Source organism: Mustela lutreola, chromosome 13, assembly GCF_030435805.1.
Source record: "Mustela lutreola isolate mMusLut2 chromosome 13, mMusLut2.pri, whole genome shotgun sequence".
Classification (NCBI taxonomy): domain Eukaryota; kingdom Metazoa; phylum Chordata; class Mammalia; order Carnivora; family Mustelidae; genus Mustela; species Mustela lutreola.
In genome coordinates this window covers 66,139,249-66,166,716 of record NC_081302.1, presented here as the reverse complement: position 1 = coordinate 66,166,716, position 27,468 = coordinate 66,139,249, and the positions used below count along the sequence as shown (strand labels likewise).

At 41.1% G+C, this 27,468-nt stretch overlaps 1 pseudogene; it reads left to right on the top strand.

The window, feature by feature from the left end:
* The first annotated feature begins 852 nt into the window (after window positions 1–852).
* On the top strand, window positions 853–26,183 carry LOC131813627 (heterogeneous nuclear ribonucleoprotein A3-like; annotated as a pseudogene).
* The last annotated feature ends 1,285 nt before the right edge of the window (window positions 26,184–27,468 follow it).

The following is a 27,468-nucleotide window of genomic DNA, read 5'->3' as shown; positions in this document are numbered from 1 at the left end:
GACCTTGTGGAGAGGGTTTCAGGGTATTGCTGACTTACTAAATTTTCTCCCGACTCTGGCCGTTAGCACAGCAATAAATCACAAAGGCACATATCCACATTGTCTCACCTGTTTTACACATTCGCACTGCTGTTTGGGAAGAATTATAGGCTGGAAAAGAAAAACACTCTCTGTCCTGTCGCCTCATATGAACGGACCTGTACCTGGAACAACGCCGACAGCCCGTTGTGTCCTCTTGACCATAACCCTGGGGGTTGGGCCTTTAATCAGCGCAGCAGAGCGAACAAGGTTTTTGAACTGGTTTCTATGGGGACCCACTGAAGCCTGGCACGATGTCAGAGAATGAAATTTCTGACAAGGGTGTTAAATACAGGTCAGTTTACATTTGATCTATATATTTCCAAGTTGGGAAGTGGCGGAACTCTTTCGCATCCTTCAAAACACTCGATCGTAGGGTGGAGGGGAGATGTTCCTATTTGTAGAACACAAGAAGCTATCACTTGATAAGGTAAAGGCTGAAAGGCAAGGGGACCAGAACAAGGGGAGCCTGCTGCGGAGGTTACCCAGAGTCAGCCAGGAAGATGAAAATTTTGAGAGCTGGGTTACCGGGACAAGGGGACTCTTCTGAAGAGTCTATCCTTGGTGGTGGCCTGGATGATGAGAAAGATTTCAGATATGAGTCAGAATGAGAGGGCTCTTCTGTTTGCCCATGCTAAAGGTCAAAAGAATGGATGAATGAGAAGGGACACATAAGTGAGATCTCTAGGTAGCTTCTCCTGAGTGAGGAAACCACAGTGGCCAGGGTTGAGAAGAAGCTTGGGAGAACAGAAGCAGAATGGTATTCTCATCAGCATGAAGTGTTCTCAGAATGGAGATGTGGATGCCAGTCCTGCGGCAATTGTGATCATTGGTGAGGGAAGACTTGGAGATACCTCTCTTCTGAGGGTCATGGTTACTTCCGTGTGCAGATGGCCTCAGGCTCAGAGTGTGATAAATTGGGTTTGGCCAGAAAAGCCAAGGTCATCTCTGCTAGAAAAACAATTTACATACCTGAAGATTAGGATTTCTGGGAAATTACCTGGGTTCTACTTCATGTACTTTGGGGCACTTTTTCTTGATTTCAAAAGCCAAAGAGAAAGATGAGATTAGAGGATAGAAGGACTTACCTGGAAGTGACCTGGCATTTCACTGAGGATACTCCCTTCAATGGGAAGTGAGAAATGTCTCTGAGTGGAAGAAATGCAGGGACCATCTGACAGGTGAATCATGACAACTTTTAAGACAATAAAACAACAGATATTGAACAAAACTAGCAATCAAAAAAATAGCTTCTAGACACTTCTAAATTAAGTGGATGTGCATTTAAAAAAAAACATTCATTTTTATAAATCAGGGTTTAGTCTCAGTTTACAGAACTGGATTTAATGGGAATTAGAAGCTTTAAAAGCTGCTAGAAGCTAAGTCTGAAGGAGTCACCCCAAGAATAGTACCACAGAACTATCCTGCCAAGGTAACTGCTACCACTAGCAGCATCAGGAAGATGGGGGGAATAAAGAAGGTGCAAGAGCAATCCATGACCTCAGGGCCATACCATCCTAGCCACAATCCAGGGATCAGGGACCCAACACCAGAGCCATACGGAGCCTGCTAGATCTATCCCAGAAAAACAGAGGGGGAAGAAGCTTACAAGATGGGAGAGAAATGGGACAGAGACTCAAGGTGGGTGAGACTGATCAAGGTAAAATGTATGGTTCCAGAAGGGATCTGCTAGAAGTATCACCTGAAGGTATCTGCTAGAAGCATCACCTGAAGACATTCAGAGAGAGCAACAGCCTGATTCATCAGGGCAAGTGACCAAATGAGAGGGAAAATGATAGAGAGTAACTAAATAGAAGCTCTACCGCCCACTACAGTTCTTCTAAGAAATTGAATGACTTCACCCAGAGACGGTATTTTTCTTCATCTTAGCTGTTAATTTCAAAATTGTTAGAATGGACAGAAGCTACTAGAAAAGGGCAAATCTGACAGGCATTCGTGTTGGTGCCCACTGCAAGGCTCCAGCTCCATTGAGAGCATCAGGGCCACTGGCTGTTAAGAATATCAGGAGTAGGTTAGTGTCACCACAGGGATCCAGGAACCCTGCTGGGTTTATATAGGACTAGGACGGGGTCTCCAGGGCTCTAGCTAGCTGTGGTAACAGGAAGAAGCAGACGAGTGCTGATGCTTTGTTCTATCACACCATCAGACTCTGGGACTGTTCAATGATACTAGTTCAACCTGGTAAGAACATCTCAGAGGCTTACTCCCAAACCCGTGGAGGTGTAGTTAGTGCAGGCTTAGGACCAAGAAACACGATTGCCCAGGTGCTCATTGTTCCTCTAAAGCTGTTGTCAACATGGCTGGGGACTCCACCCCCCAAATTCTAGCTGCTTTGGCAATCCAGAGGCTGAAGTCAGGATTAAATTTAAGGATTGTACGTTGTTCCAGATGGCTATACTCTGGATAGGTAATGACAATTAACTAATTAATTAAAATAATTTTTTAAAAAAGGCAACCAGTTTCTGCCATCCTGGTGAGCAGCAGAAAGGAACGAAAAAAGAAACAAGTCTCACAAACAACATTTTTGTCACTTAAAAACAAAAATTTCAAATCCAGTGTCACAGGCCACAGGAAGAGTTGCAGAAGCATGGGGGAATTGGGTATTTGGTGTCACAGTCTTGGGACTACCTCAGAACTTTATTACGGCAAAGGCATCCACAAAATTGCACCCTACTTTTAATAGAAAAGAGACATAGCTCCCCAGAAATCACCCAAAACGAGAGGGATGCATAAACAGCCTTCTGGAAGACAACAGGGGCCCGCCTACCCAGCTGAGCACCATTGCTGCTCTCCCTTATGGGATGGCTGAGTGAGGCCAACATGACTCCTTCCCACGGGTTAGGCTAACACAACCAAGAGGAGTCATGGCTCCCTGAATCCTTCTGACCTTATTCCACATTTCCTTATGTCTTCTCTGCACTTTCTTTGCGCACCTAAGATGTCTCATTAGAGTTTTAGTTTGGACTTGTGGTTGTCAGTCCCCTGCTGACGGTGAAACACCTGGGGACGTAATATAGGTCACAGTGTCCAGCTCATGGTCCAGCAGATTGAGAGGCATTGTGTGGAGGTGAGAAATGGGTACTGCTTTGAGAGGACGGTCTGCTAATAGTTTGCCTCTGACGCTAATTAGCTGGGCAGCTAATCTCTCTGAGCCTCAGTTTCCTTCTGTAGAAAATGAAAAGGATGATCTTTTAGGAGGCTCTTTAATGCCAACATCCTATGAGAGAAGTCTGCTTTTGAACAAACTCTGAGAGGTCAGAATGGGAGATGAAGATCAAAGATTACTGCACCAACATATCTAAAAGCATAGCAAAGAAACTGACAAGCCTGAGGTGCCCCTCTTTAGTCCTAGCAACTGGCCAAGTTAATGACAGACAAATGAAGCCCATACAACACACAGGCTCAGACAATTTGAGGTGTAAATGGCCCAGTCCTTGGCTTATGCCCCTCCCCCACTTTCATCACTGTGTGTAGCATTCTCTAATGATTCATTGATCCACTTCTAACCTCATTTTAAAAAGTGCTCAGCAAAAAGGCGCCCCATTACCTGCCGCTTTCTGTGGCCCGCGGACGCCTATTTCTGTCTCCTAAAAGAGTTAGCTGTGGGCTCCGACTACCACCCAGCCCTCTATCACTGTCAGAGCAGAGTGAGCCCAGCGGTGTGCAGAAAGCCTGATGGTCTTACCTTCCTGGGATTCTGCTTTAACCCTTTGAAGTACACAGGCAAGCACTTGCAGAAACCATAAATCATTCTGATAGAGAAGAATCGAACCTGCTTCCCTTGAACAAGCCTGGAGGATGCCTCTGCATAACATTCATCACCGGCTGCCTACAGCCCACACCTGGGGAAACAGCATCCTGCTGGCATTGCTGTGGGAATTCATCCCCGCCCCCATCCTCTCTCCCTTCCTGCAATCTCCTTACCCACCAGTCAGCCCAAAACAATCCTATGAAGAGGTTACCTTTTCAAAGAACTTTCCCCCCTTCTTTCTCCCTCTTCAGGTTGGCCTGCATACTGGAAGCATTCATCAATACTTAATAAAGATATTTTTATTGAGCTTTCAGCCGAGGTTCTCAAAGGACTTTGCAAGCATTAGCTCCTAAATCCCTACCCAGGAACATTACTATAGGGTTGAAGATGGAAAAAACCAAGACACAAACTTGTTACAAGTGTCTCAAGGTCCCCTGGTGAAAGGTGCACCAAAACATTCAAGTGCGCTAGAGGTCCTTAAGCCCTTAAGGCAAAGGGAAGAAGGGGCTCAGTGCCCAAGTCTGTAGTGCCAGCTGTTGTACGCTCAGATGTGGCTGGATGCTGGCCTGTCCCTGCCTGCTCACCGCTCACCATCTCTGCAAGGACAGAGGTTCCCTCCCTGGGAATCTGCTGTCTCTCCCATATTCCCCACAGACAGAGAATGGTTTCTCCAGTCATACCAGAGCTTCTTCAATGTCTCTCTGCATTCTCTAGGTCACCAATTCCTATTAATCCTCCCTCAAAAATGTCTCAAAATCCATTCCCTTCCTTTGTCAGCTATTTCTGCCTCTAGTAAATTCCTGCTTACTTTTCTCATGAGCCTGTGCGTACATTTTCTAAGTGATTTTCTACCTTCCCTCTCTGAAGCAACTTTTACTCCACCTTCTGGAGAGACCCTTCTAATAAATAAATCTGAGCATGTCACACTCCTTCTTAGAAAAAGATAGAATCTTCCTGCCACCAGAGCAATCGATGGAACTGCTGAAGTTGCATCAAAAATATACACCCACATTTGGTAGGTTTAAAAATCTCCTTCCTCTTCTCATTTTTCAGAGAACCCATGGGTCTTAACATTATATGCGCCTGTTGTGTGATGCCTTCTTGTGCTCCTTCCTCCAACACCAGACTTCTTGCCAATCAGTCCTGCCTCTGCTGCCTCAGCGCCACCACGCCCAGACCACTGCCTGAGACTGTTCCATCGCCCCACCTGGGCCACCAGCCGTATTGCTAATCTCATCTGGACACATCACAGACACACCCAGAAATACTATTGAATCTGGGCACTTCGTGGCCCACTCAAATTGGTACATAACATAAATCGTCACAGAGAGAAGCCATTTCTTGGCTCTTCCCAGTTGCCTTCTTTGGCTGGTGGCTTCTCCCTCCTTCTTCATAGTTAGCCATGGTCGGATGAGTCCTTCTCACACTGAATCACCCTGCGCGCTTCCTTATCCCATCCCCCTTTCTTGACTCTGACCCCTTCCCTGCCTCTCTCTTCTTTGTGATCCCGCCAGACCTGCCCTGAGAACTCAGGATAATCTCTTCAACTCAAGGTCTTCAACTCAACTTCTTTCAGTCTGCGACTTTGATTCCCTTGTGCCACATAACATATTATATTCACAGATTCTGGAGATTTGGATATGGACATCGTTGGGCCTCCATTACCCTGCCTATCAGAATGGGACGTGAGGAGTGGGCGATGGGGCAAGGACAGAGTAGAGCACCTCGCCCAGGCATGGCCTCTGCGCTCTGCGGAACGGAGGTCAGATCTCAGCCTTTCCACCCGCAGCCCCCACAACATCCAGCAGGTAGGTCACTTTACATCCATAAGCTCAGTTCCATCGGCTGAAAACTGTGGATTCGTTTTTAGGATCAGTCCTTCTAATAAAAGGACCTGAGAACAGAGCCTGAAACAGAAGAATAACAATTATAGTAGCTACGATTTATGAACTCTTCCTAAGTGCTCAATAAAATTGCAGCTATTATCCTGAGGATGGTGTCGATGATGATGATGATGGTGTTGAGAGCACGAGTTGATGTTTGGTGAGTCAACATTCTAACAACAGGGACTGAAATCTAAAGATTAATATAGCCAAGGTCGGGACCCTGTGGTGGTCTTAGCAATCATCATTCCAAACTGGTCTGAGAGCATTTGCTCCGGTTAATGCCAAGAAATATTTGCTCTTTCCATTAAATTATCCATTGCATCTCACTCTACTTTCCTGCCCTTAGGGCTTCAAAGACCTTGCTAGCACCTTCCCTGACTCTTCAAGTTCACTGTCACTGGTAGCATCTCTAGATAAAGAAGTTCAAAAGCACATCCACATGAGCAGGGCTTAGGACCTGTGTCTCAGCTCTCTCCCTGTCACCTACATGGTTGGGTAGAGGTGGTAGCCTTGAAGTGATTAAAAAGAATATTCCCGTGTAAAACACGCCCTCTTCATCTTAGAAAGAACACTCCGGGAAGTAGTGCAGCTAATGGCATATTAACTGACAGAAGTGATTTAGCAACTGTCATCATATAACAAAATGACTTACTAGAAAAGAATATCTTAAAAATACTTAGACAAAGTAGCAACTATGTATTTAAATTGAGTGACCATTAGATAGGAATATCAAGAAAGAGCTAAGAACACTTGCATATCTTTCTTATTTTGTTTTTGGTAACATTGAATGGGCTTCTTATTTTGAAATTTGCCTTGTGCGCTAAATTATCTGCTGTGTGCCACCCTACTCTCCCTGCCTCTTGACTCATTTAAAAAAAAAAAAAGAACATAACAAAAAAAAAAAAAAAAAAAAAAATACAGTAGAATTTTAAAGTCTAGTACCTAGGGCAGAGATGATCACTGGTTGGCACTCATGCTGTCCATCTGCTCCTTGTGCCCACCAGCCCCATGATAAGCATCATCCACCATCAACTGCAGAACTGTAGTCAATTCCATAGGCAGACGCTACAAATCTTGTGGGATGGTCCGCAAACTGAAACTGAGCAGACCTCCCTGAGCCACAGCATTTCACTGATACAGGGGAAAGGTTGCCGAATCTTGCAGCTATCACCACCAAAGAACAAAGAGCCGCTCACATCTCATGGAAACAAAACCAGCAGCGAAGGCCATACAGTAAACTAGAATATTCTTTTCACAAAATCATTTTTTTGTTAGTGAAATACAGAGCCAATTAAATTATTTCACATAAGGTTAGACATCTCTTTTGCCACCCCTGTGATCTCAGTAGCTTATTTTCCAGATCTTTTCCAATGCATCTAAAGACATTCATTTATACCCAAAGAAATGTGCATTATTGTTAAACATTAGAGTCCTATAAACCAAATTGTAAGTCCGAAAAGTCAGAAAAGGAAGCATATAAAACGTAAGTCACAAAATAAGATAAATGACTGATAAACATTTGAAAAATAGCTAGCCTTTTAAAAATCAAAGACATGCAAAGTAAGATAAGTTATTGTTTTTGCCATCAAATTGTCACGGGTCTGTTACACCAATATTGGCAAGGATATAGTGAGGCGGGTTCTCTAACAACACTGACAAAACTCCAAATTGCTATAACTTTTCTAAAAGGCATTCTACTCTAGTCATCAAGGAACTAAACAAATGTTTAGACCTCAGACCTTAGTGATTTTATTATAAAAGTTTATTAGATGTAGTTTAAAATATATGCCCATAAATAGTCCTCTGATTATACAGCATATACACAGAATTTATAGTAGACTCTTTATATAAGTTATGTGATTTTAACAGGACATATAATCATTAAAAAGAAAAGCTTTTGAAGAATTTAAAGTAACATGATTAAGTAAGTAAAAAAAAAAAAAAGAACATGATAAAAGTGTATATACACAGGGGCGTCTGGGTCACACAGTCAGTTAAGCATCTGACTCTTGATTAAAGCTCAGGTCATGATTGCAGGGCCATGAGAGGGAACCCTCCACCATGACCACTGCACTCTGTGCTAGGTCTGGAGTCTGCTTAAGATTCCATCTCTCCCTCTGCCCCTTCCTCCCCATTAAAAAAAGGGTATATACTCCCACACTCCTTATGTAAAACACACACACACTAAACTAAAACTAAAATGATATAAAATGATAACAGTGATTATCTTTCTGGCAGTGAGATTGCTATTGATTTTTATGTTGTTCTTTGCACTTTAGCATGTTTTGCACATTCTCTACAGTGAATAGTTTTTACTCTTATAATCCAAAATATTTATGAAACTAGTTAGAGATCTTGCTACATTTGGAATAAGGAGAGATTTCTTAAATAGGATACAAAACATGCTAAACATAATATAAAAAATACAGATTCAATAGAAAACATAAAGCAAAGCTAATAGTTTGTGTTTATAAAAATGTAATAATGAAGAAGGAATGGAATCTAAGAGTGGGAAAACATATGTTATACATATATATCCAAATATAATATAAATATTTATTTGTCCTGTATTTGTCTGGGATATATTCTTTCCAGATAGAGAGATAGAGAGGTAGAGAGATAGATATAGCTAGGGACATATAGACATATCTGTTTATCTATTTATCTAGAAAGAAATTTATAGAAAAAGTCACAGAATAAAATCTTCAAGGGAGTTCCAGACTGAAAGAGGCACCTCACACAAAAGGATATCCAAATAATCATATTCAAAGATGCTCACAATCTTATGCTCCAGAAACATAAATAAACACACCAGTGGGGGGGGGCACAATATACCCACCAGCATAATTAAAATGAAAAATGACAAAAATGTATGTGGAGTAATTGGAACCCTCCCACACTGCTGAGGGGATTGTAAATTGACTTTGGAAAGCTGTTTGGCAGTTTCTATTAAAGATGATTGTATACATATCTATGACTCGGCGAGTCTGCTATTTGATGTATAGACAGGGAACGTGCATAGTTACATTCACTGAAAGGCAAGTAATAGAATGTTCATGTCAGTACTGCTCCAATGCCTATCAACACTAGAATAGATAAACTGTAGAATATTAACACAGAGGAAATCAGGCAATCAGAATAAAAAAGAAACACCCACAATATGGAGGAACTTCACAAACATAATGTCAATTGAAAGAAGCCAGTCTTGAGGTACCTGGGTGCCTCAGTGGTTAAGCCTCTGCCTTCAGCTTGGGTCATGATCTCAGGGTCCTGGAATCGAGCCCCACATCAGGCTCTCTGCTCAGCGGGGACTCTGCTTCTCCCTCTGCCTCTCTCCCTTCTTGTGCTCTCTCTCTCTCTCTCTCTTTCTCACTCACTCTCTCTCTCAAGTAAATAAATAAAATCTTGAAAATATTAAATAAATAAAAAGAAACCGGTTTCAAAATAGTACATAGCGTTATTCCTTATGCTCCAAGTAAGCAAAATCATATGATGTGGAGAGGAGAAGGGAGTTGGGGGAAACTGGAGTGGGGGATGAGCCATGAGAGACTGTGGACTCTGAGAAACAAACTGAGGGTTTTGGAGGGAATGGGGATGGGAGATTGGGTGAGCTTGGCGGTGGGTATTATGGAGGGCACACATGGCATGGAGCAATGGGTGTGGTGCATAAACAATGAATTCTGGAACACTGAAAAGAAATAAAATAAAATAAAATAATTTTAAAAATAGTAAGATTAAAAAAATAGTACATAGTGTATGATTCTATTTATATAAGTCCAAAAACAGGCACAAATAATCTATGGTGGGTGGAGTAGTGACTAAAAGAGGTCATGGGAGATTTCTTGCTGCTGCTAACATTGTTTTGCAAGCAGAGCAAGGATACTTGGGAAAGTTCATGGAGCTCTTTCATTGTTCTTATATCATGGCTCCAAACTTGGAGAGATGACTAGTCTGGTTGCTCACTTAGCTATTCTCTGCTGGCTTGGTCCTTAACTACCACTGAGATACATTACTTGGTTTGACTTTACCTTTCTTTGTTTCTCAGGAGATGTGCAGATATCTTCTGTCTGAATCTAAAGCCCTTTGAATTCAGAAGGATCCTAAGAAATGATTATATTTTCTACATGCTGATAAAATTTTGAACATGATGAAATTTTGCATTTGCTCCTTCACTCTTAGGACCGTGTATTTCTTCTGTCTGTAAAAGATTAAACAACTGAATTTGGATAGCTCTAATGTTTTGCTTAACTCTGATCACTTTGTAACATCATTCTGCTGAAGACAACCAAACCTATACCATAAATAATTTTGTCTGAAGTAAGTTTTATTAGCCAAAAAACCCCCCTGTAATGCAAAATATTTCCAAATTAAATTATCTTTATTTTTTGGAATAATATACCGTGCTGGGGTGCCGGGGTGTCTTGGTTGGTTGAGCATCTGACTCCTGGCTTATGCTCAGGTTGTGATCTCAGAGCCCAGACATCAAGCTCCGCATCAGCCTCTGTGCTGAAGGTGGAACCTGCTGAAGACTCTCTCTCTTCCTCTCCCTCTGCTCTTTCCTGTTGCATGCATGCTCTCTCTCTCGCAAATAAATACATTTTTTTAAAAGAATGATATACAGTAGTTGTGGCTCAAGCTTAAATACAGACAGATTCAGATCCAAGCTCTGTTTTACAAGAGTTCCATAGTTTGGGACTCTTGTCTTTCTTAACTTTCAGCAAGATTCACATGATCAATTGGGATAATAGCATCCTTTTATTTTATATGGCTATTTTGAGAATTAAATGAATAGCATAATATTGGCCCACTGTGAAATCTTCATACATTTTAGCTGCTATTATGATATTCTCATTATAGAGAACTTGGAAGATGGAGGAAAACAAAGAAAATACCCAGATAGAGCCTTGTGATCCTTTATCCAAGATGGCAGTGACCATTTTCAGGACCCCTCCTGTGTGCTCTGGGTTTTAGTGTGTCCCCTCCGTCTCAGGCTGTGGCCTCCACTGTGCTGTTGAGAGGTAAGCACAGGGTGGGAAGCTCTGATCAGGAAGCCCAATTTACCTCAGCTAGGGCTTAAAGTTGGATAAGTCATTCATATTCTTAGAACCCCTTCCAGCTCTGACATTCTAGTATTCTGTCTCCTCATCCATCAATAACTTTGCAGTAAAAATATCATTTTATGTTCTGTCATGTTGGTTCCCTAGCATCTGCAGACTAAACAACCACTTGATAGATGAATCTCTCTGTATGATACCAGACACCAGGCTACAACCCTTTTATGTTTATTTACCTTGGCTTCATGTCAGCACTGTCTAGATTAGTCACTCTGTAAACCTTTTGTCGAGGCATTAGAAAGGGGTATATCTTAATGACTAAAAATACAAGGCTCTTTAGACCTCTCTCTCATATTTTCAAAAAGATGGTTAGTACTTTTGCCTATTTTTCCAAGGACTGTAACTCTCAGCTATTGAACATAATAATAAATAACTATACCTTAAATTACGTTCTGTAAGTAAATTTTCCTTCCTATTCCTTTATTCACTTATCTTCCTGTTACACGCCCTCTTGGTCTGCTGAATATCTGCTTCTTAGCACTTCATTAATTTTAAATAATTTCTCATGCAAATTTTTAAATTTTGATCTTGTCACTGAATGGTCCTTCCAGGAGAATGGTAACTATGTCATTTTTTTTCTTTTTTTTTTTTTCATTTTCTTCAGAGCATATCGCCATACCTGACACGTAGTATAGAGCTAATACATATGATCTCTTTTAATAACATTTATAGTCCCCTGTACTGAGGATACGACCACATTTATTAGACTAACCACTCATTAGCAAGCAGACACACAATATTTATACAAATGTTTTGTAAGATCAGATAACACTGAAAGTTTCATTTCAGAAAGATAGGACAACCATCAGAGGCCAAGTTCTCTGCTTTTTTGTCTGCACAGTGCAGTCAAAAACCATTCTAAACCCAAAACCATTCTAAACCATTCCCCAAGTAGAGGACCATTAAAGGGTAAGTCTAGGGCACCATGTTTGCATGTAGGTTAGAAACTTCGCCACATACTTATAGGCAGTTTAGGCTAGAGTAGAGAGAGGGTGGCTCTGAACTCTTGTAACTTAAATCCACTTACCATTAAAACTTTTAGTTTCGGGGCACCTGGGTGGCTCAGTGGGTTAAAGCCTCTGCCTTCTGCTCAGGTCATGATCCCAGGGTCCTGGGATCGAGCCCCACATAGGGCTCTCTGCTCAGCGGGGAGCCTGCTTCCTCCTCTCTCTCTGCCTGCCTCTGTGCCTACTTGTGATCTCTGTCAAATAAATAAATAAAATCTTAAAAAAAAATAGAAACTGTATACTCAATGTAATGGAATGCTGTGCACCTATAGCCAAAAGAATACAGTAGCCTTCTATTTACTGACCTGGAAAGAACACCAAGACATATTATGAAAGTTAAAAAGCAAAGTGCAGGGGCACCTGGGTGGCTCAGTGGGTTAAAGCCTCTGCCTTCGGCTCAGGTCATGATCTCAGGGTCCTGGGATCTACCCCAGCATCGGGCTCTCTGCTCAGCGGGGAGCCTGCTTCCTCCTCTCTCTCTGCCTGCTTCTTTGCCTGCTTGCGATCTTTGTCTGTCAAATAAATAAATAAAATCTTAAAAAAAAAAAAAACAAAAAACTTTTAGTTTCATCCATGAGAGCTCCACTAGTCATCATGGTAGTAAGTCACTGGTTTTTCCTGACCCTTAGTAGGCTAGAGTATATTTTTTATAATGGAGATACAGTTTCCAAACGGCTTGTAGTAGCTTTCCCAAGAGACAGAGCTGAGGACCATTGGGCCTTAGATTGGGTGCTTTTAATGGTGAATTAGTGCACCACTCCCTGGTTTTAGCATAAATTGTTTGGCACACACATAATATCACACTGGTAAACTGAAGCATTTTTTTTTTTAAGATTTTATTTATTTATTTGACAGACAGAGATCACAAGTAGGCAGAGAGGCAGGCAGAGAGAGAGAGAGGGAAGCAGGCTCCCTGCTGAGCAGAGAGCCCGATGCGGGACTTGATCCCAGGACCCTGAGATCATGACCTGAGCCGAAGGCAGCGGCTTAACCCACTGAGCCACCCAGGAGCCCTAAACTGAAGCATTTTAAAGTGAACTTTAAACAGTGTGACACTCTGTCCAATATTACAAAAAAAAAAAAAAAGAGGAAGACTTCCCAAGGCTGTGTGAAGGGAGCACCTTCTAAGAAGAGGGGACAGTTTCCGGCACACTGGACCTTCCAAGTGTGTATTTCCACCTCAGACCCTTTGCATTTACCTTCCCTCAGCCTGAAAGGTTCTTCCCATAAATGTTCTCCTGGATCTCTCCATTACTTCACTCATGCTTCTGCTCAAAAGAAAAAGCTTCACAGAGAAACTTTTGCTGACCAGTCAACATATACTTCCTCCCACCATTGCTCTCTGTTCTCTTAGCAATTTTCATCTTTCTTCATATAATTTTTCTATCTGAAATTATTTTCGATAACTTTTTTTAAAACAATTTTTTTATCTCCCTTTTCAGAACAAGCTCCACAAAAAGGAAAGATTTTGTCTTGAATTCTATCCTTAGGGCCTAGAACCATTCTTGGTACAACGCTGCTCAATTGGAAGAAAGGATACATCCATACTTCTTTCTGAAAATATACATGGAGAAATGTCCAGAATGTCTGACGTTAATGATTATTTTGGAACAAGAACATTTGGAGTGAGTTTTTCTTTCTTTCTTTTTTAAGCGCTTTTTGTTTCAATCCTTGCAAAAGATGATCCTTTTCACATGCAAAAAAAAAATCGTGAATTTTTTTTTATTAATTAAATTTATTTATTTTCAGCATAACAGTATTCATTATTTTTGCACCACACCCAGTGCTCCATGCAATCTGTGCCCTCTATAATACCCACCACCTGGTACCCCAACCTCCCACCCCCCACCACTTCATTCCCCTCAGATTGTTTTTCAGAGTCCATAGTCTCTCATGGTTCACCTCCCCTTCCAATTTCTCCCAAATCCCTTCTCCTCTCCATCTCCCCATGTCCTCCATGACATTTCTTATGCGCCACAAGTAAGTGAAACCATATGATAATTGACTCTCTCTGCTTGACATTTGAAAAAATCGTGAATTTAAAAAAAAATCATCTCTACTGATAGGTGCAGTGTAGGAGAATGGCATTAGCACTTGGCAGAAAATCAGCAGATACATGTTCACTTCCTAATTGGCCATTTACTTCAAGCTGTTTCTTCACTTTTTTTTTTTTTTTTTGGCTGTTTCTTCACTTTTAAGTGGATAGGCCAACACTAGTTCAATGGAGCTAGTCCAAGATAGAATACATGCAAAAGGGTGCTCTAGCATTGTGTATGCACTATGTAGTTTTTTAAAGTCAGGTTTAGTGAGATATTTACCTTCAGGAAAATTCACCCTTTGTAAGTTCAGTGAGTTCAGCCACCACCACGATCGAGATACTGACTATTTTTGGGGCGCCTGGGTGGCTCAGTGGGTTGGGCCGATGACTTCGGCTCAGGTCATGATCTCAGGGTCCTGGGATCGAGTCCCACATCGGGCTCTCTGCTCAGCGGGGAGCCTGCTTCCTCCTCTCTCTCTCTGCCTGCCTCTCTGCCTACTTGTGATCTCTGTCTGTCAAATAAATAAATAAAATCTTTTAAAAAAAAAAGATACTGACTATTTTTATCACTCCTAAAAGTTCCTTTATGCCCTTTATCAGCTAACTAATCATCTCTCCCCGTATCCTTTCCTGGCAACCATTAATTTAAGATTCTGTCCCTAATTTCCAAAAGGTCATTTAAATTCAGTATGTAGCCTTTGGAAGAGTTTGACCTCTTTTTCTAAACGTGGTGCTTTTCCAATGCATCCATGTTGTTGGGTAAAAATAGTAGTTTGTTCTTTTTCATGGCTGAGAAGTGTTCCATTATATTTATTAATTGTAATTTGTTTATTCATCAAGCATTTAATTGTTTTTTTTTCTGGTTTTGAATTATTACAAATAAAGCATCTATGAACCTGCTTGTATAAGTCTCTGTGTGGACATCTGGTTTCATTTCTCTGGGTAAATGTTTAGGAAGGAGACTGTTAGGATATTAAATACTTGTTTTAATCTGGAAAAGCTTCATTTTCAAAAATTTGAGCTGCTTGTATTTCTTTTGCTTTTTTAAAGATCGTATTTCTTTGAGAGAGAGCAGGGAGAGAGAGAGAGAGCACACACGATTTGGGGGGAAGGGCAGAAGGAGAAGACTCCCTGATGAGCAGAGAGCCTAATGCTGGGCCCTACTCCAGGACCCAGGGGTCATGACCTGAGCCAAAGGCAGATGCTTAACCGACTGAGCCACCCAGGTTCCCCGAACTGCTTGTATTTCTTAAAGTGATAAATTAACCTTTAAGAAAATCTCTCCATTTATTCTGAGGGGTAAAAAAGGAAAATTAAGTACCTATTTAGTATTCTAGGGAAACAACTAAATGCAAGAAGATAAATCTCCAAGCTGAGAAGTTAGAGATATTTTTAGTAACATAAACTAGGTATGTGTTTAACAGAACTAAGTAATTTCCTTAAGTGGGGGATTAGAATCCCTTAAATTATGTAGAGTTCTTTGTGTTCTCCAAAGAATATTTGTTTACAGGAATATAGAGACACAATAAAGGGAAAAGAATAAAGACACACAGACATTTTATTTTTTTAATATCATTTTGGAGAAAAAGACTGAAGTCCTCCAAAAGGGTAAGTTTTCCTTTGTTTTTGTTTTGTTTTGTTTTGTTTTGTTTTTTAAAGATTAACCTAGCCTTTGGAAAAGTACATATGTAAGATTCATATGATGCTCAAAGAACTAAGCCACACACTGGGGTGGGGTTTATTCTGAAATAATAATTTTTAAAAATCAAAGTATATTTGAAAATAAATACACCTAACAAATAAAAAAACAAAAGATATTCTTACAGCCTGCATCATAAGAAGTCAATTATGAAGAGCAGTGTTTATATGAGGGTGAGAAAAAACCATGGCCCATTCTTCATAGAGCCAAGAAGAGAGGTTTTGCTGTTGACTCTGAGACATAGGAATGCTTCAATCAGTAGTAAGATGGGCTGGTCAGAAAGTGGGGAGCAGGTGGGAATAGAGACCTGCCTCTTGAATGCAGGCTGGCGGAGACTCTGAAGTCCATTTGGGTCTGTGGGATCTGAAAGGAGTCACTTTTAGTAGCAATTGAAAATTGTCTTTTTTTTTTTTCTTTGATAGTTTTTCTTCCTATATCTGAACACTAACCCTGTAATTCCTAAGTAAAAGATCTAATTGTGCTTCAGCTGTGCTATGGGGACTGAGGAAGGGGTTGGCCTCATGTTTTGGACACTAGGCACAAGAGAGGTCCCCTTCCCCCAAGGTCAGTATTCTTGCTGGCTCGTGACAACCGTGTTAAAAGAAATATGATATCTTGAGTGTCATGGGCATCAAAGCAAGAGTGAGGGGCTTGACCAAAAGGACAGAGAGCCGGGTATGGAACCTAATCCTGATCACCCCCCAAAATAGTTACCTGGGAATGCTCAGAAATGATGAGGGGGACATTTTGAAGGAAGATAATTTCTGGCTAGGAAAATCTGGGCATTGAGAAGAACTGTGACCTTGTAATGTTCTCACATGGTGTTAAGGCCTGGAATATTTGTAGGGTGCTTATCCCAAAACCTGCATAGTCTATATAATGAAGTCACCAAATATCTAAAAAATAGGAATTCAAATCTTGACTTCACTTCCACGCAACAAAGCTTGACTCTTAAGGAATTTAAAAATACTCCTCCTTTACCTCCCCTTCCAAATCTAAGAGATTTATGTCAAGTGAGATATCGTCCTGGATGTAAAGGAATGTTAAGATAAATTTAAGGATTTACATGGGAGAATGGGTGTGACTTCTTAAACTATTCAAACTTTAAATATAATAATACACTGTTATATAGTATACACTAATATATTAATGGTTTCTTACTGTGTGCCATCTTAACCCCTCCACCATAATGCCATACACAGAGTCTGGAAGCTCAATTACCTCAAACACACAGATGCATCATTAAAGGATTGGTGAAATGACTACTCCCATGCCCCCAGATGCAGGTTTAAAATCCATCGGTGGCAACTTGGGATTCTCAGTGGTGATTTTCAATACAGATGAGAATTTCCATGTTCTAAAATGTCTGGGTTCCCCAGGACAGCAGCCATGATTCCAGGAAGGTTATTAGTTGGCATCCATTTCATAGGTCCTGTCTGAGGATATTGGACATGGAGAGTACAGGGAATGAGGAACCCACCCTTTTTCTCCCCACTTCCTGAGATGAGGTGGCTGCCATTTCTCCTTCCCCCTTTCCACTCCTTCTCTCCCTCCCCCTCAAGCGGTGTCCAGTCCTCTCACAGCAGAGCCGGGCAGAAGAGGAGAGCGGAATCATGTCAACCAAGTTCGATTTTATTTCAGATTTTATTTCACTATTTTATTCAATATATTTAAGTATAATAGAGTACGCTGTTGAATGCAGTATATTTTAAAATGTCTAATTCGTCTTTTTGTGGTTTTAAATTGCTATAAAATATGTTTCTTTTCTGAGAGTGATGTTTAAAGGTCAGGAAGTGACTTAAATTTTTATTATTTTAATGATATTTTTCATTAAACCATATGGCTCTGCTTTGTCATTAATTAGACATTAACCAAAGAACCCATCACATTCAAGCAAGAGCTATACTCAGCAAAAATCAATATTTTATATCCTAGCCTCCAGCTCTTCATGCAGAAAGGTCTTGGAATAGAAGCTTTCCACACTGGTAGGAAAATTATTTAAAAAAAAAAAAAAAAAAAAAAAAGGCAAGACAGACCAGCAATAAAAGTGATAAAAGTGTTGTTGTACTTTTCAAAATCTTGGTAATAATTTTCACTAAGCTGTCTCTATAATGAAGACCTCTAGAAAACTTTTAATATCTAGCAGAGACCCAGGAGGACCTAACTTAGAAATGTATTAAGTTTTTGTTGCATCTATGTAAAAAAAATGAATTAACAAATGCATATAGTCCAACCTATAGATTTTATAGATCACAGAGACAAGATTCAGAGATGTCAAGTGCCTGCCCAAGGTCACACAGCCAGAGAGTGACTAAAATGGTACTAGAACATGTGTTATCTGGCTATCAAACCAAAATTGTTTCCTCCATTCTACAAACATCTTGGACTTGGATTTTAAAAACCCCAATTCAATTTTAAAACTTTATTTATTTTTCCTAGAGACATTTTGGTTCTGTGGTGGTAAATTCTATGTGTTAAATTGGCTAGACTATGGTACCTCATTGTTTGGTCAAACAGCAGTCTTGATGTTGCTCTGAAGATGTTTTTAGATGTGATTGAAATTTAAGTCAGTAGATCTTTGGTAAAGAAAATTCCTTCCATAATGTGAATGGGGCTCATCCAATTAGTTGAAATTTGTTGGTTTTTTTCCTCTTTTTTAAGATTTTATTTATTTATTTGACGAGAGAGAGAGATCACAAGTAGGCAGAGAAGCAGGCAGAGAGGGGGAAACAAGCTCCCTGCTGAGTAGAGAGCCCGATGTGGGGCTTGATCCCAGGACTCTGAGATCATGACCTGAGCTGAAGGCAGAGGCTTAATCCACTGAGCCATTCAAGTGCTCCTCAGTTGAAAGTTTTAAGAGAAAAGACTTAAGGGCTCTCCAGAATGAAGAAATTTTCCCTCCAGACTCCCTTCAGACTCAAGAATGCAGCATCAAAAGTGAAATAGTCAGACAGAAAAAGATAAGTCCTATCTGAGGCCACTCATATGTGGGGCCTGAAAAAGCCAAAGTTGGAAAAACAGAGAGTAGATTGAAGGTTACCAGGAATTGGGGTGGGAGAAATAACGAGATGCTGGTCAAAGGGTACAAGTTCTGGCTACGTGATTAACACATTTGGGGATCTAATTGACAGCATAGTGATTATAGCTAATAATACGGTTTCATATATACCTGAATAAGGTCAAGAAGAGATCTTACATGTTCTCACCACAAAAAAGAAATGGTAATCATATTAAGTGATAGATACGTTAACTGATGCTGTGAGCATAACTGTTCTGCAATATATATGTGTATCAGATTAACACACTGTTCACCTTAAACTTACACCATATAATGTATCAATTATATCTCAATAAAGCTGGGAGCAGATTTCCAGCCTGCCAGGCTGCCCTACAAATTTGGGATTTGTCAGCCCCCACAATGCATGAACCAATTCCTTAAAATAAATGAACCAGTTCCTTAAAATATATGCCTCTTTCTTTCTCTTTCTTTCGTTCTTTCTTTTTCTTTCTTTCTTTATCATCTATCTATCTATCATCTATCTATCTATCTATCTATCTAATCGTCTATGGGCTGTGTTTCTCTGAATAACTCTAATATAGTCCCCAATAAAATTTACAGGTGAACAGAATTAAAAAGATGTTTGTTGTTTGATAGGTCAAGGGATGTTTTAGGCTCTGGGCAATCAGAGGACCGTAGGCGTCAACTTAGAGAGTTCTGAGGTGGAAAAGGGACTATGAAGTTGCCTCATCTTGGGCTAGATTACTATGAAATTTTGTACGTTCTGTTAGGTGTGGTTCAGAAGAATGAGATCATCCATCCAGTTGCCTAGGTGGGCAGGCCCTGCTGTCAGACCCATTCTCGTTGGGGATCTTGGAAGCCTCGTCTCTCAATAGACGTTCTACAGCCATCTTTTTGGACATCAGGGTTCCCTCTTTCTTGATAGAAAGTTTTTTATACTTTTCTCTAGGAACCATCTCAGATGGAAATTATACCTAAGTATTTTCACTGAAATCTCTCAGTGAAAATCATTATATGAGGCAGTTTGTGCAGATAAAACTTAAACTATACTTGTCCATTTTGGTTAATACAAATAAGTTTTCACAGGCAAAACTATATATATAATGAACTAAATTTTCACAACACTCTAAAGTAGGGATAAAATCACTATATAATATAAGCACTGTAAGAGAGGGGCCTCTGAAGAATGAGGGATCCCCTCCAATTCCTCATTATTATAACAGTAACATCTCAGCTCAAGGAGAAACCTACCCATTGGCACAAACTAAGATTGTCCCCATTCAACTGGTTGTTGGATTAGAACTCTGTGAGTTCTGTCAACCCCGTAACAAAACTAACTTTCCCCAAGCCTCAGACTTACAGACTTTTACTCATCTCCAAGACTTTGTGTCATGAGTTCTTGAAGGAAATCTATTGTAGTTCTCCATGCCATGACCACCCCATCTCAGGAGACCACCTATGAAAGTATCGTCTTAGCCCAGCAAGCCTGGTCTAGGACTGAAAGAGGAAAATGGTAGAAAAATGATTTTCTTAAGAGAGGTAGCTTCCACTCCTCACTACTCTGAGGACACCAGAGCGACTGCTAGCTCCTAAATCCTCATCAGCAAGTCAATTTATCTCAAATCTTGAAGCAGCCAGCAGTTTGGAAGACCGGGTTTACTCCCAGAGGGCAATCTTTTCCTTGGATCAAACTTCTGCTCTGATCCACAGACCTGCCACAGCTCACAACAGTCTACGGTGTGGTAGCTCACAGAACTTCACCAGAGAGAAAAAACCTCTGCTCCTGCATGGAGGAAGGCAGAGAATGCACCAAGAGCTCACCATTCCTGCTAGTCTGCAATTCTTGTTCTGTTTGTGCTCTGCTGACTCAAAATTGGCTCACTCAACAGCGCATGCACGGGGCCCCAATTGGACACACTGTCCAATTACACACACATTTTTAGGTATGTGTAAGTGCCAACTTTTTTTTTCCAAGATTTTACTTCTTTATTTGACAGACAGAGATCACAAGTAGGCAGACAGGCAGGCAGAGAGAGAGGGAGAAGCAGGCTCCCCGCTGAGCAGAGAGCCCGATGTAGGGCTCGATCCCAGGACCCTGGGACCACGACCTGAGCCGAAGGCAGAGGCTTGAACCCACTGAGCCACCCAGGTGCCCCTAAGTGCCAACTTCTAATACTGACAGCAGATGACTTTACTTCTGTCTGGACTTTCTTCCAAAACAAAACAGTATTTATTTATAATTGTTTATTAGCTGTACTGCACCTGCTGCTCAGCGGGAGAAATATAAGGAACTAGAGATCTTAGTGGTTATGCAGTAGAGAAACCAGACAGCTTACATTCTTATAGACACTCAAACAATATTAAGGTCATTTGTTACACAGGGTTGAAAATTGAGTTTTATTATTCTGGTTCATAAAACAGGGTTACACTTTTGGGAAAATGGTCGATGGGCTGTCACCAAATAATTGCCTGACCTCTGGTACCAGCCAGGGTTCAGCTAAAGAAGCAGAACTGTTACGTGATTTATATTAAACAGTTCATTGCAAAGAATTGACTCCTGCAGTTGTCTGGCGATGGAGGAGACAAGTCTGTAGTCTGGGGCAGTCTGTCAGGGAGGCCAGGCTGGAAATCTCATCCACATGGACATGCTAAAATCTGCTACCCACAGGCAGAATTTCCTCTACAGGGGAGCTTTCACGTTGTTCCCAAATCCCTGCAACTGATTGAACCAGGCCCACCCAGAATATCTAGAATAACTTTATTTTAAGGTCACCTGATTAGCAACCTTAATTCCATAATTTATTGGACATCTTTGGGGGCTATTTTTCTGTTGACACAACTTGCGAGTAATCTTTTTGCAGATGTTGTTGAGGGAGAGAGAGAATCTCTCCACACAGGTCAAAAATACTACTTTCTGCCCCAGCTCCATTTTTCAAATCATCCCCTAACAAGTATCCACACTTGTTTTCTTTCTAAGGTCCCCACTGCTGGTTATCCCAGAAAACTCGCTACTTTCATTGGCTGATGGCACTGAGATATGAAGGAATTTGTGGGAATTTCTCCACCCATACCTACCATGTCCCGGTGATTGCTTACAATCCCCCAAGGAAGTATTTGAAGTTGTTATTTAATTTTGAAAGAAGACGACATTTAAGAAAAATGAATTGGATGTTGCTCTAGGTTGTAGGAATCTATGTTGGGGTAGGAAGATGTTCGTGATACTCGTTTATTTGGACAGTGTGGGTTGTATGTTTCCATTCAGGCCTCAAAATAACAATTTGTCAAAGATAATGATTAAAGATTAAATTAGAGAACATGCATAAAAACACTTTTTTTTAAAAGATTTTATTCATTTATTTGACAGAGAGAGATCACAAGTAGGCAGAGAAGCAGGCAGAGAGAGAGGAGGAAGCAGGCTCCCTGCTGAGCAGAGAGCCCGATGTGGGACTCGATCCCAGGACCCTGAGATCATGACCTGAGCCGAAGGCAGCGGCTTAACCCACTGAGCCACCCAGGCACCCACATAAAAACACTTTTAAAATGTTACAATACTCTTGCTACACCATAAAAAAGAAGAGTCGAATTCTAGAGCTTAAAAACAACCAGAGGGGGGGGGGAAACAACCAGAGATCATCAATTTCATTAAAGATATAATGAACTTTTTTTCCCTTTTGATAATTTTTTTGATGCCTCTTCTGAAAGTTCAGAGGAAAGTTTTCTCCAGAGGTTTGGACTTCCTCTCATGTTTCGCATCTCAAGACCTCAACCTAATTTTCAGGGCAGAACAACTTATATATAATTCATCTTTACATTTCTAAACCCATGAAAATGATATTTGGTTTCCACAGAGTAGTAACACAAAGTAAACATTGTACGTTATTTTTAACATTCATGTCCTTCGATGTTCCTGCAAAAAGTTATGTCTTATCTTTGGGTTTAAGAAAGAGTTGGGGCATCACTGTGGCTTTTCTGGGTCCCGTTTCAGAACTCCCCTTCATCCATCAGTTTTCGTAAGGTATTTACTATTGTTCCAGCTATCTTCCTGACCCTTCAACACTATGTTCTGCAGTGGCCTTCAAATGGCCTTATCGATTTCAGCTGAGCGAGCAAGCTAGAGTCGTGCCTGTCCCCTTTGTGGGCAGGAGGACCCTTTTCAATACAGTAAGCCTCTTCTTCCTTTTTTATTTAACTAACTTTGTATGTCCAGGACTATAAGACACAGAAGAGAAACCCAGGAAAATCAATGTACTGCTTCCTCTTAACTCCCCTAACTTGGTCATGCCATTCCCTATTAAAAACCCTCTGTGACTCCCATTTTCCTCAGGCTAAACCCCAAACTCGTTAGACAGCCCGGCAAAGATTCAGATGCTCTGGCCCCTGCTATACACTCCACTGTCGTCGTCATCACCTTCTTCTTTTATAAGACTTATTTGTTTAGTTTAGAGGGAGGGAGAGAGAGCATAAGCACTAGGGGCAGAGGCTGAGGAAGAGAGAATCTCAAGCAGAGTTCCCACTGAGCATGGGACACAGGGCTCAATCTCACAACCCATAAGACCATGACCGGAGCTGAAATCTCAAGTGAGACGTTTACCTCGCTGAGCCACCCAGATGCCCCATCCATTGTCTCCTTCAGGCTTGTTCCTCACCTCAACCCTGCCTTGAGCTATAGTCCCAGAATCCCACAGCTAAGTCTCTCCATCCTGTTTCTCGGCCTTTGCATCTCAGACTCGAACGCCTACAGTACCCTCTCTCCTCCTGGATCACCTTGGAAAACTGCCACTTGTCTTTCAAATACCAGCTTAAATATCTCCTCATTCAGGGCTTCCCTGACCAGTCGCAAACCAGGTCAACTTCATCACCCATGTGATCCCGCTGCCCTGTGCTCACCCCTTATCCCACCCTTATCAAGGTGTATGGATCCTTCTGGTTTCATTCTCAGTCTTCCCCAGAAAGACCGTCAATCATTCCATCCTCAGTGCCCAGCACAATGAAGGCCCTGAGCGCATCCTGGGGAATAAATGAGTGAATGAGGAACTGAAAGAAGGAACCAGATCGTCTCTCCCTCACCCACACCTAAGCACAGTGTCCACTCAATTGTCACAGCTCCATCCACCTCTCTTCCCCCTCGGAGGAATGCGTGGGTATCCTCAGGTCACTGCACATGCTTGGTATCCAAAAACAGTGCTTCCGGGGGTTCTGCATTTTATGTGCACCTGACCTTGCCTTGGAAATTTTGATATTAACTGTGACTCATAAGAGATATTGAGCACATGATGTGCAGAATTTGGCCCCACCCCATGTGGAGGTCTGATCGGAGTCTGGGCAGCAGGTAGGGCGCAAGACGTGACTGTCACCATCTACTATCCTGGGAGAAATCAATTTACGTAGTGTTTTTATTGGCTTGTATTGGGAGAGGACAAAATCAGAATGTGGAAGAAATGTTTTGGAAGAATTGGAAGAATGTTTTGAAAAAACATTCAAGAGCATCTTAGAAATATTTTCTTTTGTGCAAGATTCTGGCAAGAATTGACATTTTTGGACATAGAATTGCAGCTCTGAGGAGCATTGTCCTGAAAGTAGTCTTTTTCTTCTCTTCCAAAACATTACTGGTCATTAATAGTTTACCCCCATCAATCACGCTCAGCCTGCCTGGTGGTGTATCTAGTGAGACTCATGGGAAAGACATTCTTCCTTCCCTTTTTTTTCATTTCTCCCTTGTGGGGTAGAAGAGCGGGAAACGGGGGAGGAGGAAATAGATTTACTTTAGTGATTAATGTGCGAAAAAATCAATCTTGCCTTCACCTAATCTGACAGTTGACTTTCTCATCAGGAGCAATGATTCCTGGTGTAAATACAGGCGATTGTTTACAGCTTTTGTTCTTGATTTTGGCATGCAGGTGACAGGAGAGTCCAAATAACAATCCTAGCCAGGAAACCGGCTTTTTAAAGATGACACAAGTTTCGTCACTCACCATTTGACCCTTTTAAGTTAGAAAATTTAATCTTTTTTATTTCTTCATTATTCATTGTCCTGAAAGTAGTCAGGACATTATCCTGAAAGTATATTATTCATATACCTGCTCATGGAGGGGCCTTTAGTTCCTTTATATTTTTTAAGAAATTGTTTACTGGGTGCCTGCTCTATCAGACTGTACTGGGGGATAGTGAGAGGGTATGTTGGTTACTGTGGGCATGCTGTACTTCCGGAAAGATATGTCTATTACATCATAACCCTAATAATTGTAAAATTACAGCTGCTGTAAATACTACAAAAGAGAAACACACAGCCCTATCAGATATATACCTATAAACCCTATGTATACCTATAAACCCTATAGCAAATAAACCCTATTAGTAGTTTCTGATAGCAAGTACCAAAAGATATCTTAACATCAATGAACAATAACCATTTCTTCAGCCCTATAGCTCAGTGAGGATCAGTGGATCTGAGATGGGCTTAGGAGTAGGTCTATTCACAAGCCTTTCCTGCTCCTCATGGACCCAGCAGACAGCCCGGGAGTTTCTTCCCATGGCAAGGGCAGAGGCGTGAGAAGACAAAACTAAAAGTTCATGAGATTTTCAAAATTCTTTCCTGTTACCTGCTTTCATGCCATTGACCAAAGGAAACTAATAGCAAGCCCAACATCGATGGATGGGGAGAAATTTTCTCTGGTGTTGGAGAGGTGGATAGAGCAATGCATGCCTGACCACACAAGGTTGATGGGCAGGTAGTGGAACCAAAGAGAGCAGTTTCTAGAGAGGATTCTGTAAATCCTGGTGCCCACCTAACAGTGAAGAAAATTTTTGTTGGTGGGATTAAAGAAGATACAGAAGAATATAATTTGAGAGACCACTACGGCAAGATTGAAACCATAGAAATTATGGAAGACAGGCAGAGTGGAAAAAAGGGAGGATTTGCCTTTTTAACTTTTGATGACCAGGATACAGTTGATAAAATTGTTGTTCAGAAACACCACATTATTAATGGGCATACTTGTGAAGTGAAAGGGGCCCTTTTTGAACAAGATAGGCAGTCTGCTGGATCACAGAGAGGTCATGGAGGTGGGTCTGGCAACTTCATGGGTCGTGGAGGAAACTTTGGAGGTGGTGGTAACTTTGGCCATGGTGGAAACTTTGGTGGAAAAGGAGGCTATGGTGGTGAGGTGGTGGCAGGAGAGGTAGTTACAGGGGAAGTGATGGTGGATACAATGGATTTGGAGGTGATGGTGGCGACTATGGTGGCGGTCCTGGTTATAGGAGTAGAGGAGGCTATGGTGGTGGTGGACCAGGATATGGGAACCAAGGAGGTGGATATGGAGGTTGTGGTGGAGGATATGATGGTTACAGTGAAGAAGGAAATTTTGGAGGTGGGAACTATAATGATTTTGGAAAGGATAGTGGACAATAGCAATCTAATTATGAACCCATGAAGGGGGGCAGTTTTGGTGGAAGAAGCTTGGACAGTCCCTATGGTGGTGGTTATGGATCTGGTGGTGGAAGCAGTGGATATGGTAGGAGAAGGTTCTAAACAAATTTCAGAATAAAAGGGCTACAGTTCTTAGCAGGAGAGAGAGCGCGAGGAGTTGTCAGGAAAGCTACAAATTACTTTGAGACAATCGTCCCAAATGCATTAGAGGAACTGTAAAAATATGCCACAGAAGGAACAATGATCCATAGTCAGAAAAGTTACTGCAGCTTAAACAGGAAAGCCTTCTTGTTCAGGACTGTCATAGCCACAGTTTGCAAAAAGCACGGCAATTGATTGATGCAACGTATTGTCAATCAGATGTACGTTTGATTGTACAATGTCTGTTGTGGCTTTGTCTTTTTCTTTTTCTTTTCATTACATCATTATATTGCCCTGTAATTGTGGTAGTGGTACCAGGAATAAAAAATTCAGAAATTTTAAACTTTTCAATATTTGTGTAGTTCAGTTTTTCTACATTTTAGTACAGAAACTTTAACAAAATGCAGTTTTGAAGGTGTTTCCTTGTGAGTTAAAAAGTAAAGAAGATCATTGTCAATTACTATTTTGTATGGATTCTGCTAAGGTTAACTGTAAAGAAACACCTGCTGACCTGCAGTTTAAGGGGAATCTATTCTCCCCATTTCCAAACCATGAAATGAATGGGCTCTGACATGTGGAGAGAATAGATATTTGTAGGTTTGCAATGTGTGTTTTAGATAAATAGAATTGGGTGTTTAAATTAGTATATTTGTGAATTTAATAGCATTAAGATTTACTTCAAATGAAAAAAATCTCAGAATTGAAAAAAAAAAAAAAAGACATATAAACCAAGATTGTCCTGGGCAAACTGGACTCTGCTTACCCTAAATATATCCAGATAGAATTAAGCCCATTAAGTCAAAATGTGGGGGGCACCTGGGTGGCTCAGTGGATTAAGCCTCTGCCTTCAGCTCAGGTCATGATCTCAGGGTCCTGGGATCGAGCCCTGCATTGGGCTCTCTGTTCAGTGGGGAGCCTGCTTGCCTCTGCCTACTTGTGATCTCTGTCTGTCAAATAAATAAATAAAATCTTCAAAAAAAAAAAAAAGACAAAATGTGGTTCTTCTTTCCTGTATGGTTAGGAAGATGATTACCAGTAGAGGGTCTTGTGCATGATACCTGGAGGTGTGCTTAACTTGGGAATTACAAAAGCCAATGAAGAATTGGTTGCTAATGACTGGAAGGATAAAGCATGTCTTCTGTGGAGAACTGTGTGTTCAGAGAAGGGGACTGGCTTTTATGTCCGATAGAGCTGTGTTTGCCTCTCAGTGTGCACTGAGGACACTCTATGACCGTTCTGTTCCTCAGTTTCCTCTTCAGTGATGCATCGACTTGTGAGAGTCTGATGA